We start from the raw sequence: 14,839 nt of genomic DNA, 5'->3' as shown, positions 1-14,839 counted from the left end.
GTGTTGTATACACCTGTCAACATTCTACAAGGAAAGAGCCACTTATTCAATGATATAATCATTAACTAGATTACCCTGGATACCAGACGTAGAATGTAGTCATTGAGGAGAATTAATCTAAAAATCTATTGACTTCCAGAATTGACTTTGATTAGACATCGCCTTTATTGTAGTTTCAACAGCAGAGACAAGTCTTCAAATGCACAGTATTTATTTATTCGGGGTGGTACATGCATTCACACAGTCTTGATTTTATAGGATCCTTCCCACTATATGGTTGAAATGTCAAGTGATAAAATCCCAAATTATCAATTTAAAGTTTATTGAAAAACTGCACTTGTCCTTGTGTGAAAATTACAGTTTATTAAATATTATACAGCTGTAATGTCAATCAAATCAAAGTTTATATTTATATAGCACATTTCTTACAACAAATGCATTTCAAGGTGTTCAAAGTCATGCATTGAAAGGCATGTGGCACTTAAAATCCTTCCTCTTGACAGGTCTCTGTAGGTAACCAGGGGATTCTCTCTACCACACGTGAATGCCCTCCATGCGGCCGCATTGGCTATTTTTGCGGTTCACAATATCAGTTGTACAGATGTAGAATGTGAAGTGGAGGAAGCCAGCCATGCCCAACCAGGTGCAGTCATTGGAGGACCTGTACCCAGCCGAAGACTACAACCCTTTGTCCCGAGAGACCACAGAGGAGGCTCTTCAGTGGCAAAGGAACCGTCTCTGGGGCAGGTTCAGTGGAATGGCATGGCTCCTCGAACCTGAGACAGAAAAAGCGCTACCCTCCCTGTCATCCCGGTCGGTACCGGACATTTATTAAAAAACAAGGGCACCTGGGGCATGCAGGCATCCTGGCTGGCATGGCACTGTCGGTTTTACAGAAGGAGGCTATACGTCAGGCAACAGTTGGACAGCGCACCAACCCCAAATGGCACACCATGAGGAGAGGGAGGTTGACGGCCAGCAATTTTGGAGCAGTGGTTAGGGCCAAGCGTGTTACTCCGTCGCTGCTTAAAAGGGTCCTCAGATCAGTTGTTGGTTGGCGCGTTGTATGTAAAGTGGGGCACAGAAGAGTTGGGCACAGAAGAGAAGGGCAACAGATGGTCTAGTCGGCACTACAGCAGTGGTGGAGGTCAAGTATCCCTATAGTGCAAGGGACCTTACCATTGAGAAGGTAGTGAAGTCGAAGGATTTCTATATCCAGGAGGAGGGCGGGTCTTACCACCTTCGTGAAGACCATCCTTACATGCACCAGGTCCAAGGGCAGCTCCACATCCCTGGAAGGGACACTTGTTTATTCATTGTGTGGACCACCAGAGGCTCCATCACCATCCACATCCAGCGTGACGACCTCTGGCAGACACATATTGCTGGACTAGAGGAGTTTAAGGACCACATGCTCCCAAAGTTGGCACTGCAACATTGAACATCTAAATATCTTGTAAATAGATTTTCCAAACAAATTAGTTTTTGTTCTTATTCTAACTAGGTGGCTGATGTTAGCTAGAGTGCTCATTTTAGCTAGGCTAGGGGTTAGGTTAAGGGTTAGGGTTAAGTTTAGGATTTATGTTAAAGGGTTAAGGTTAGGGGAAGGGTTAGCTGCAATGCACCCTGGACTGAAGAGGCAAACAAATAGGAGAAATGTGCTGGACCCTCTTTTAAATTACACATTTCTTGATGTAGGTATATTGCAAAAATATGATCAATGGCTCATTCAACAGAAGACAAATCTAACTTGTATGATACACGTTTTTGCAATCTAAAAGTCGTATTCCTATTAACTTCCAGTGTAGTGAGAGCGGCTTTATCGCAGTACTACGTCATACCAGCCAAATTTCTGCCTGCTTGAACGGCAATAGCTCAGATACACATGAAAGCATGAAATGACCCCAGCAATCAATAGAACCAGAGATGCACAGAAACAATATGACATTAAAAATGGGTGAATCTTTCCTTGAAGTACTTTACACCACTTAATGTTTGGGCACCCCTTCTAATATCAACTAATACATCCCAAAGAGCATCTCTACCAAATTGTCTATCTACTGCGTAACGTTTTCATCACTTTTTGATGCGAAGGCCCTGGATAGATGGTTAGCTAAAAGAGTTAAGGTTAGGGGAAGGGTTAGCTAACATGCTAAGTAGTTGCAAAGTAGCTAAAAAGTAGTAAGTACTTCAAGTTGCTATTTAGCTAAAAAGCTAAAGTTGTCCGTGATGAGATTCAAACCTTTGGGTTGCTAGACGTTCGCGTTATACATCCACCCTGACCAACCACCCGTTTTTCCCTGAAAGGTTATGACCTTTTTTTAAATGTTTGCCTAAAATGACATACCCAAATCTAACTGCCTGTATGTAGCTCAGAACCTGAAGCAAGGATATGCATATTCTTGATACCATTAGAAAGGAAACACTTTGAAGTTTGTGGAAATGTGAAATTAATGTAGGAGAATAACACATTAGATCTGGTAAAATATAATAAAGAAAAGTGTTTAAAAAAATGTATTTGTCCCATCTTTGAAATGGAAGAGAAAGGCCATAATGTACTATTCCAGATTAGGCGCAATTTAGGTGTTGGCCACTAGATGGCAGTGTATGCGCAAAGTTTTAGACTGATTCAATGAACCCGTACATTTCTGTTCAAAATGTTGTATCAAGACTGCCCAAATGTGTCTAATTGGTTTATTAAATACATTTAAAAGTTCATAACTGTGCACTCTCCTCAAACAATAGCATGGTATTCTTTCACTGTAATAGCTACTGTAAATTGGACAGTGCAGTTAGATTAACAAGAATGAGCTTTCTGCCCATATCAGATATGTCTACGTTAACTCAACTGTGCCGTGGGGGGGACACACCGACCCCTTCTGGGATGTTTTCATATAACCCGAGGAGTGTTTGTACCAAATTTCATGTTTTTATCCTCTTTGTAACGTTTTTTCCCCCCTCACTAAGGCCCCGGACTTATCAATACATGTATTTATTTTTGATGACCATTGACCTAAATTATTGATAAAGTAAAGCATGGACTATTTATAAAAATTTTGTATGGCACTGATATGTTAATGTAAACAGCTAAACAATGTAAGCATAGAAAGCCAGGATGTACAGTTGTGCTATTTTCGAGGAGAGTGAAGAAATGTATAAAGATGGCACAGTTGAGTTAAGGTAGACATATCTGATATGGGCAGAAAGCTCATATTCTTGTTAATCTAACTGCACTGTCCAATTTACAGTAGCTATTACAGTCCTGGCAACATATCCTGGCAACATTGCAGCACAATGCCATTAATTTCATCCACGAGGCAGTGTATCAGCCATGAAACACTAGATGGTGCCAAAAGACTGTCAAGTTTAGAACAATGACTACTACTACTGTACCTCTCTCCACTCAACATATGCAGCTTGTATTTTCATGTAGCATTCCCATAGACCTGATTTGGCCCCCTGCTGCTATATGCTTTTTTCATATCCAGATAACCACACCCTTGCTCTTTACGTACAAACATAATATCCACATACAGCAACATACAGTGGGGCAAAAAAGTATTTAGTCAGCCACCAATTGTGCAAGTTCTCCCACTTAAAAAGATGAGAGAGGCCTGTAATTTTCATCATAGGTACACTTCAACTATGACAGACAAAATGAGAAAAAAAATCCAGAAAATCACATTGTAGGATTTTTAATGAATTTATTTGCAAATTATGGTGGAAAATAAGTATTTGGTCACCTACAAACAAGCAAGATTTCTGGCTCTCACAGACCTGTAACTTCTTCTTTAAGAGGCTCCTCTGTCCTCCACTCGTTACCTGTATTAATGGCACCTGTTTGAACTTGTTATCAGTATAAAAGACACCTGTCCACAACCTCAAACAGTCACACTCCAAACTCCACTATGGCCAAGACCAAAGAGCTGTCAAAGGACACCAGAAACAAAATTGTAGACCTGCACCAGGCTGGGAAGACTGAATCTGCAATAGGTAAGCAGCTTGGTTTGAAGAAATCAACTGTGGGAGCAATTATAGGAAATGGAAGACATACAAGACCACTGATAATCTCCCTCGATCTGGGGCTCCATGCAAGGTCTCACCCCGTGGGGTCAAAATGATCACAAGAACGGTGAGCAAAAATCCCAGAACCACACGGGGGGACCTAGTGAATGACCTGCAGAGAGCTGGGACCAAAGTAACAAAGCCTACCATCAGTAACACACTACACCGCCAGGGACTCAAATCCTGCAGTGCCAGACGTGTCCCCCTGCTTAAGCCAGTACATGTCCAGGCCCATCTGAAGTTTTCTAAAGAGCATTTGGATGATCCAGAAGAAGATTGGGAGAATGTCAAATGGTCAGATGAAACCAAAATATAACTTTTTGGTAAAAACTCAACTCGTCGTGTTTGGAGGACAAAGAATGCTGAGTTGCATCCAAAGAACACCATACCTACTGTGAAGCACGAGGGTGGAAACATCATGCTTTGGGGCTGTTTTTCTGCAAAGGGACCAGGACGACTGATCCGTGTAAAGGAAAGAATGAATGGGGCCATGTATCGTGAGATTTTGAGTGAAAACCTCCTTCCATCAGCAAGGGCATTGAAGATGAAACGTGGCTGGGTCTTTCAGCATGACAATGATCCCAAACACACCGCCCGGGCAACGAAGGAGTGGCTTCGTGAGAAGCATTTCAAGGTCCTGGAGTGGCCTAGCCAGTCTCCAGATCTCAACCCCATAGAAAATATTTAGAGGGAGTTGAAAGTCCATGTTGCCCAGCAACAGCCCCAAAACATCACTGCTCTAGAGGAGATCTGCATGGAGGAATGGGCCAAAATACCAGCAACAGTGTGTGAAAACCTTGTGAAGACTTACAGAAAACGTTTGACAACTGTCATTGCCAACAAAGGGTATATAACAAAGTATTGAGATAAACGTTTGTTATTGACCAAATACTTATTTTCCACCATAATTTGCAAATAAATTCATTAAAAATCCTACAATGTGATTTTCTGGATTTCTTTTTCTCATTTTGTCTGTCATAGTTGAAGTGTACCTATGATGAAAATTACAGGCCTCTCTCATCTTTTTAAGTGGGAGAACTTGCACAATTGGTGGCTGACTAAATACTTTTTTGCCCCACTGTACATATTATTCTTGACGTTGTAACTTCTTAATGTGCTTATGACATTCAAAATAGATGAGTGATCAGGCCAGAAGAGCAGGATCCATTGTTCTCTCTTAGCCATCTTGCAGTTATCCCCCAGAGATCACAATTATTATCCCCCCAACACAACACAAAGGTCACGACATATAGCACACATCGGGCCCATCATATCCTGGCAACATATACTTTCTTCACAGCTGCTCGAGAATGATGCTATAGGGGAATGAGGAATGTTTTTAAATTATTGTCCAGTGTCACAGAGTGAAAAGGGTAGCCGAATAATAATCACACTAAGCGTGAGAGGCACATACCGTACTGCTCGACATGTTTTGCTGAAATATATTCTAATATATGTCCTCTAGATGGTAGAGGAGAGCTATCGCTGTTCAGTTTGAAAATCCATGTCTGAAATTATTCATGCGTGTTTGAAGAAATTAAGTCACAAATTACATTATTGTTTCCTCATATTAATGCATCAATCCACTTTTACATCACATTGTAGGGAAAACACAGCACTAAACTAGGATGATTAACATGCCCCAGGTTCATGTTTATTCTGCCAAGAGACATTTCAACAACAACACTTACATCTATGAATTATGACTAGATTGACCGGATGTCAACATTAAAAAAAAAGCACATGAATCTGTAATCAGATCCTATCAAATGAAATCTCCAGAATAGATTCAAATGTCCTAGCTTACACCAACATCTAAAAAAAGTGTTGTTCCCCGACTAAAAACTGGGTCATTGTGTATCCATGCTTCTGGATATTTTTGACCAGTAATACCGTAAAATCGACAGACAACCCTTACATGGGAACGAGCTTGTCTTTTAATCACAAATCCATTTGCTGTTAGCACAGGGCAGGCTATTTCTGAGGTTCATAAAACTATCCCCAGTTTTCCCACGGTGTGGCTAAAGCACTATAATACCAGCACCAGCAGAGCCACAGGCACATTAGCCTCTCTCATTAGTCTCAGACCAGTTAAGGTTCCACACTGTGACATAACCTTCTGGCCCATTGAGGGAGTATTGTTGAATGAGTGAAATGTTGCAGCAAGTGAAGACTGACGGATGGTACAGTGTCATGACACAGGCCCGTCTCAGTATGTTAGACAATGTACAGTATCTGATGCTATCTGAACCAAAAGAGTACGGCATGTCATACTATTTCTGGCCAGAACAGCAGATACATGGGTGACATATAGAGGGGGCGGCAGGTAGCCAAGTGGTTAAAGCGTTGGACTAGTAACCGAAAGGTTGCAAGATCGAATCCCCGAGCTGACAAGGTAAAAATCTGTGGTTCTGCCCCTGAACAAGGCAGTAAACCCACTGATGTTGGATTTCCTGAAAGTAAATTGAAATTTTGCCAAAATTACATAATTACTGCTGTCTAAATAAAACCATTCAAAATACTTCACCAGGTAGCTTGACTTAGCCACAGAGGATAATTTTTTGCTGTGAATTGTTTCAAATCACAAGTGTGTTTGGGAAGCCCGCAATTTGGGTAGTGCATGTAGACATTTTATTTTTATTTAACTAGGCAAATTAGTTACACAAATTCTTAATTACAATGACGGCCTACCAAAAGGCCTCCTGCGGGGACGGGGCCTGGGATTATAAAAAAAACAAATATAGGACAACACACACATCACGACAAGAGAGACACCACAACACTACATAAAGAGAGGTAGTTAGCAAACCAGGCCAAAAGACCCCTCAGAGACACCAATACTCCTTAGCTGGCTCACAATAATGGATTGGTCTATCGAATCAAAAGCTTTGGCCAAGTCAATAAAAATAGCAGCACAACATTGCTTAGAATCAAGGGCAATGATGACATCATTTAGGACCTTTAAGGTTACAGTGACACATCCATAACCTGAGCGGAAACCAGATTGAATACTATAGACATCAAGACGGCAAGTTTTTCCAACACTTTCGATAAACTTGGCCAAATAAAAATTGGCCTTGATCTCCCCCTTTGAATAAAGGGTGCACCATGGCTGCCTTCCAAGCAATGGGAACCTCCCCAGAGAGGAGAGACCGGTTAAAAAGGTCAGAGATAGGCTTGGCGACGATAGGGTCTGCAACCTTAAAGAAGAAAGGATCTAAACCATCTGACCCAGATGTTTTTGGGGGGTCAAGTTTCAGGAGCCCCTATAGCACCTCGGACTCAGTGACCGCCTGCAGGGAGAAATTTTGTATTGGTGCAGGGGAAAAGAGGGAGGAGCATCGGGCCTAGTCACATTAGAAGGGGTGGGAGATGAGGAAATGTTGGACAGGCAATGAGGCATTGCTGAGTCAAATAGGAATCCTGACTTAATGAAGTGGTGATTAAAGAGCTCAGCCATGTGCTCCTTGTCAGTATAAACCACATCATCAACATTAAGGGACATGGGCAGCTGGGTTTATTGGGGTAGACCCATTTTAGAGAGAACTGCTCCTTAAAGTAACTCACTTTGGCCTTCCGGATAGCCTGAGTGCACTTATTTCTCATTTGCCTGAACGAGAGCCAGTCAGCCTGAGTGTGCGTGTGCCGGGCCTTTCGCCAAATGGAATTCTTGAGGTGGAGTAACCAGATCACGGTCGAACCAGGGGCTGAACCTGTTTTTAATTTTAATTTTCTTTATTTATGTTTGTTAACAATACCACTGATAATACTTTAAAAAGAAGGTCCAAGCGTCTTCGACAGAGGGGATCAAGCAATTCTATACAAGTTTAGAGACCAGGTCATGAAGGAAGGCTTGCTCATTAAGGTTTTTTTAGCAAGCGTCTATGACAAATCAGGACAGGTCGTTTCACTGGGCAGCCATTACGAACACAGGCTGTAAAACAGTGATCACTAAGGTTATTACAGAAAAACACCAGACTGATACCCATCAGGATTATTTGTGAGGATAACATCAAGGAGAGTAGCCTTTTCTGGGTGTTTGGAGTCCTACTCTGTGGGATTGGTAATAAATCGGAGAAAGATTTAGGGAGTCCCATTGCTTTAGGACTTGGTCAGGTGGTTTAAGCATGTCCCAGTTTAGGTCACCTAGCAGGACAAATTCAGACTTAGTGAAAGGGGCCAGGAGAGAGCTTAGATAGGGTACAGGCCGCTGCTGATGGTGGACGATAACACCCAGCAACAGTCAACAAAGAGCTATTTGAACATTTAATGCTTGAAACCAGAAAATCAAATCGTGTGGGGACAGATTTGGTGGAGACAACCGAGCACTGAAGGTGTTCCTTGGTAAAGACTGCCACTCCACCACCTTTGAAAGATCTGTCTTGCCGAAAAAGTTTATAACTAGAAAGGTTAACATCAGTGTTCAAAACACTCTTCCTTAACCACGTCTCAGTAATGACCAACACGTCTGGATTGGAGCTGTGAACCCACACTTTCAATTGATACATTTTAGGTAATAAGCTTCTAGTGTTAACGTGGAGAAAAAACGGGCTTTTATGAGAGCAGTACAAGTCAGAGTTGGGGCTAGCAACAGAAGATGGGCCAGGGTGTACACGCACATTTACAGATATCATCAGCAGTAATCCTGATGATACAGTAATACCTGCCAATCTGTCGGAGGCATGAAAGCCTTTGGGTCCGTTGAGGCGTGGGAGCCCGATGAGCCAGCTGAGGCGTAAAAACCTGACGATCCGGCTGACGTGGGATGGGCTCCTGCCGAGCCAAGCGGGGCAAGGAAATCTCTCGAGCCAGCTAGGGCGTGGAAGCCCGATGAGCCAGCTGAGGCACCCCCGGTTCCATCGGCGGCGGATCCGGCGTCACCACCAACCGAAAAGCCAGCACTCCCCGATGCTTCATTTGGTGGCTTCTGCATTCTGTAAGAACCGATGCTGGAGATGAGAAGCAGGTACAGGGAGTGAACATTTAATGAATGGACAGAACAGGAACAGCGTCAGAACAGGGGGAACAAAACGACATGACGACAATAAATGCAGAAGCAGGGAACAGAGCTGGGGAACAGACAGATATAGGGAGGTAATAACACAGGTGATTGATTCCAGGTGAGTCCAATGAATCGCTGATGCGCGTGACGAGGGAAGCAGGAGTGTGTAATGCTGGGCAGCCTGGCGCCCTCGAGCGCCAGGGAGGGAGAGCGGGAGCAGGCGTGACAGGGCTGGACCCTGTGATATTTTTATACAATGTTGAACTTCACTAGCAATAGCGCAAGTCAAGACAGATGGAAAGGGAGGGAGACAGGCGGAGAAGAGAGATGAATGTGATTGAAAGAACCAGAATTTATCAGGATATTTTTGACTGTTTTTATTTGTCGGCTTTAGGCCTATGTATTTTACTTAGTTGATGATGGAAGGTATAGGCCTACTGCTGTATTGGCCTATAGGCTATCTCTGAGTTCTATATGCTCATTTCTTTAGCCGCCAATGGACCAAAGTGTATTAATGTGTCCATGTGGCTAGTGCTCTCGCCATAGTTTAATTTTCACTTTTAGATTTTTATAATTTGACTTCCAATTTTTATGATTAACCATGTTGTATAATGATCGGAGACAGGTGCAGGAACATATCTAAAGATTACACGGGACGAGACCCGTAATAACACTACACGGGACGAGACCCGAAATAACAAGTGTACAATGCTACAAGGGACGAGACCCATAATAACGAGTACACAATACACGCAGCACAAAAGCCAAAACAACAAAACACAGGTACTCATAAGACCGAGGGACATGTAAACAATAACCTACCAAACAATGGTGAACAGAGGGCACCATATGTACAATTACTAATCAGGGAAATTGGAATCAGGTGTGCGTAATGAGACAGTTCAGTGACGCCTAGAACCCGGTGATGTAGACCTCCGGAACTGGTGCACGGAATGAGCAGCAGTACCTTGGGAATCCGTGATAGTGACAATGATTGAGAAACTAAAACATTATTATTTAAATGAAATTATAGACTGGGTGGGTCGAGCCCTGAATGCTGATTGGCTGGCAGCCGTGGTATATCAGACCGTATACCACGGGTATGACAAAACGTGTATTTTTACTGCTCTAATTACATTGGTAACCAGTTTATAATAGCAATAAGGCATCCTCAGGGGTTTGTGATATATGGCCAATATACCACAGATAAGGGCAGAGTCCAGGCACTCTGTGTTGCGTCATGCATAAGAACAGCCCTTAGCCGTGGTATATTGGCCATATACCACACCTCCTCGGGCCTTATTGCTTAACTGTTCCCACGAAAATGTGCATGGCTTATATAAATATTCATAACTGGCATGCAGAACGGTAGAAATGGTAGGATAAATTGTAAGCTTCCCCAAACTTGAAATGCACGAGCTGCGTATGGTCTTTACTATTACAGCCATTTAAACAACGCGTGCAGGCGCGTGCACACAGGAGGTCCCGTGAAAAAAACGGACCCGCCTACGGAAATCAAATGCCCATCCAACTGATTTGTTCTGGCGCGGGGTCTGAGGTTACAACAACCAAACAATCAAAATAACGGAGAACCATTCTGCATTTACAATTGCTTTTTAAATCAACAGTTTTAAATCAGTGACTCATTTTACTTTGATAGAATTATTCAGACATGGACATCAGCTTCATGACATCCTCCCTGTTTCAATCCATTTTGTTCTATGGTAATGAACATGACGGATTTTCATATATCTTTTCCTCTGGTGTGTCCTTCTGAACAGGCCCAGGTATTGCCTCTCCCCACTTGTTTTTATGCTGACTCTAACTAGACTCCAATGAAACACTATGAAGCGTTTCCCCCCTCCAGTCAGGGCTAGTTGTCCACAGTCTACCTGGACTTTAGAACATCACACACACACACACACACACACACACACACACACACACACACACACACACACACACACAAAGGAAATCTCAACATTGCTTCCGGGATATTAGTCCTACTGGATTCAAGATCTGACACATGTGGGGAATGGTTAGGTTAAGGGTTGAGCCATTGTGTGGACATAAAACTAGGGTTAGGGTTTTGGCAAGGGTCAGAGGTGGAGCTAGGGTTTAACCTACTGCTGGTATCCAGCATCGAGCCACAAATACAAACATACACTTTGGCCTATAGCCTGGTCCCAGATCTTTTGGTGCAGTCTGTCAACGACCAGTGGAATTGGCTGACTGCACAAACAAATAGGACAAGGCTTTCACCTTCCAAATCCAATGTTGTGTAAGGTAAAGGGGATACCGGCACAACTAACTACATTCAACTGAAATGTGTATTTTGCAGCTAACAAAACCCCTCTGAATCTGAGATGTGTGGGTGGTAATCAACATCATCAGCACCCAAGGGCAGTTGTTGGGTGTTAACTGCCTTGCTCAAGGGCAGAACAGCAGATCTTTCCACCTTGCCAGTTCGGGGATTCAAACCAGCAAACTTTTGGTTACTGGCACAACGCACTTAACCGCTAGGCTGCCTGCCGCTCTACTCTAGATGGCTGACCAATAAATGTCACTACACACTCACACCAATGACAAGTTTGACAATGACACTCGTTGCTTTCCTGTCAACCTTCATGTAGCAAGGACATTTCTATTCAATGTCTCACTTCACCTTATGTTAGCTACAGCAGGACATGTTCAAGTGTTTTTTTTTGTTTTTTTTTATCTCCCCCACAGCAGTTGTTAGTAATCTCATTCAGCACTGTGCATGACATTGGGATCTTGTTGAATATGGTTGAAGTGATTAAGATGAGTGAGATGTAGGACTGAGTGGGTGCCCTCTAGCCTGGGTACATTGTCATCAAGTGTCCTCGAATGTCAACACTGTGTCACTCAAGAGGAGAGAGAGAGCTTCAGCTCTCTGTCATGCATACACACTGAAATTCAACTCACCTCAGACCCCACCCCAGGGCTCACTTCAGTGCCCCCTTATGTTTTTGTATTGGAGGTCAGAGATACCACCTACCCCTTGTCTGCAGAGCAGGGGTGTCACGCCCTGACGGAGAACAGGGTGGTCTCCAGCCCGGAGCCTCCAGCGGCGCCCTCCAGTCCGGAGCTTCCAGAGGCGCCCTCCAGTCCGGAGCTTCCAGAGGCGCCCTCCAGTCCGGAGCTTCCAGAAGCGCCCTCCAGTCCGGAGCTTCCAGAGGCGCCCTTCACTCCGGGGCCCGCTACAAGGGTGCCCAGTCCGGGGTCGGAGGCGAGGGTCCCCGCTCTAGAGGCGCCACCTAAGTGGGCCGAGACAGAGGTGGAGCGGGGTCTACGTCCCTCACCAGAGGCCCCACTGCGGAGAAATGCCCACCCAGACCCTCCCCTATAGGTTCAGGTTTTGCGGCCGGAGTCCGCACCTTTGGGGGGGGTACTGTCACGCCCTGACCGAAGAGATATTTTTATATCTCTATTTTGGTTTGGCCAGGGTGTGATTTGGGTGGGCATTCTATGTTCATTTTCTATGTTTTGTATTTCTTTGTTGTTTGGCCGGGTGTGGATCTCAATCAGAGGCAGCTGTCTAACGTTGTCTCTGATTGAGAACCATACTTAGGTAGCTTTTTCCCACATGGTATTTGTGGGTAGTTGTTTTCTGTTTTGTGTCTGCACCAGACATAACTCTTTTCGTGTTGTTCTATTTTTTGTTATTTTGTCTCGGTGTTCAGATTGAATAAAAAAAAGCATGAACACTTACAACGCTGCGCTTTGGTCCACACCTTCTTCAACAGACGGCCGTGACAAGGGGCCAGCCTGCCAGACAGGAGTGTCTGGTGTGTCAATGGCTGTAGGTCTTTTCACCCCCACACAAACAACCCAGATAGAAAAATACCTCAGGCATGTTAGAGTTGTTTTGACGATGCGATAGTCACTATGCTTATTAGGACAATAAGGGTGGTGGCAGGAGAGGCTTCCTTATGTAAGCCACTAAATGGCTCATCTCCCTCTCTCCTTCCCTCTCCCTCCATATTTTCCCAATTTGTTGAAGTTATCTTCCTATCTTTCTTCCTCTACATGTTTTTTGTTCTTAGTTCTTGTACCTCCGTCTTTTGGTGTAAGGTGAAATACTCACTGGAAGCACCACAGCATAATGTCTGATGATGTTTTACCACAATTCATTCATAATACACTGAACAAAAATTTAAACACAACATGTAAAGTGCTGGTCCAATGATTCATGAGCTGAAATGCATTTCTCTTTTGCCAAGATAATCCATCCACCTGACAGGTGTGACATATCAAGAAGCTGATTAAACGGCATGATCATTACACAGGTGCAACTTGTGCTGGGGACAATAAAAGGCCTCTTTAAAATGTGCAGTTTTCTTGCACAACACAATGACACAGATGTGTCAAGTTGAGGGATTGTGCAAATGGCATGCTGACTGCAGGAATGTCCACCAGAGCTGTTGCCAGAGAATTTTATGTTAATTTCTCTACCATAAGCTGCCTCACGTCGTTTCAGGGAATTTGTCAGTACGTCCAACCGGCCTCACAACCGCAGACCACGTGTAGCCACACCAGCCCAGGACCTCCACATCCGGCTTCTTCCCCTGTGGGATCGTCTGAGGGGATGCTGAGGAGTGTTTCTGTCTGTAATAAAGCCCTTTTGTGGGGAAAACCTAATTCTGGTTGGCTTGGCCTGGCCTGGCCTGGCTCCCCAGTGTGTGTGCCAATGCCCTCCCAGGCCCACCTATGGCTGCACCCCTGTCCAGTCATGTGAAATCCATAGATTAGGGCCTAGTGAATTTATTTGAATTAACTGATTTCCTTATATGTAACTCAGTAAAATATTTGACATTTTTGGATGTTACATTTATATTTTTGTTCAATACAGAATCAAATGCCTGTAGCAGCTCAGGGTTGTATATTACTGTGTAATTCTCTATACAATACTGTTATTAGAACAGAGACAATTACTACTCAATATGTCTTCCTACAGGATAGAACAGCAGCCTCTGGTAAGACACGGGGCGGGGGCCTATGCATATATGTACAGCTGGTGCACAATATCTAAGGAAGTCTCTAAAACCACACTAAATGAGCCGTATCCCGCCATAAGCAAACAGGAAAACTCTCATCCAGATGCGGCACTCCTAGTGGCCGGGGACTTTAATGCAGGGAAACTTAAATCAGTTTGAACTCATTTCTATCAGCATGTTAAATGTGCAACCAGAGGGCAAAAAATTCTAGACCACCTTTACCCCACACACAGAGATGCGTACAAAGCTCTCCGTCGCCCTCCATTTAGTAAATCCGACCACAACTCTATCCTCCTGATTCCTGCTTACAAGCAAACATTTAAGCAGGAAGCACCAGTGACTCGGTCTATAAAAAAGTGGTCAGATGAAGCAGATGCTAAACTACAGGACTGCTTTGCTAGCCCAGAGTGGAATATGTTCCGGGATGTGATCACTCTCTCCGTAGCCAATGTGAGTAAGACCTTTAAACAGGTCAACATTCACAAGACTGCAGGGCCAGACGGAATACCAGGACGTGTACTTCGAGCATACGCTGACCAACTGGCAAGTGTCTTCACTGACATTTTCAACCTCTCTCTGTCTGAGTCTGTAATACCAACATGTTTCAAGCAGACCATCATAGTGTTCTTGGGCCCAGGGGGACTAAGGTAACCTGCCTAAATGACTACCGACCCGTAGCACTTACGTCTGTCGTCATGAAATGCTTTGAAAGGCTGGTCATGGCTCACCTCAACACCATTATCCCAGAAACCCT

The sequence above is a fragment of the Salvelinus alpinus genome, chromosome 36 (genome assembly GCF_045679555.1).
Source record: "Salvelinus alpinus chromosome 36, SLU_Salpinus.1, whole genome shotgun sequence".
NCBI classification, from domain to species: Eukaryota; Metazoa; Chordata; class Actinopteri; order Salmoniformes; family Salmonidae; genus Salvelinus; species Salvelinus alpinus.
The sequence above is the reverse complement of the archived record's forward strand: the minus strand, read 5'-3'. Positions refer to the sequence as shown.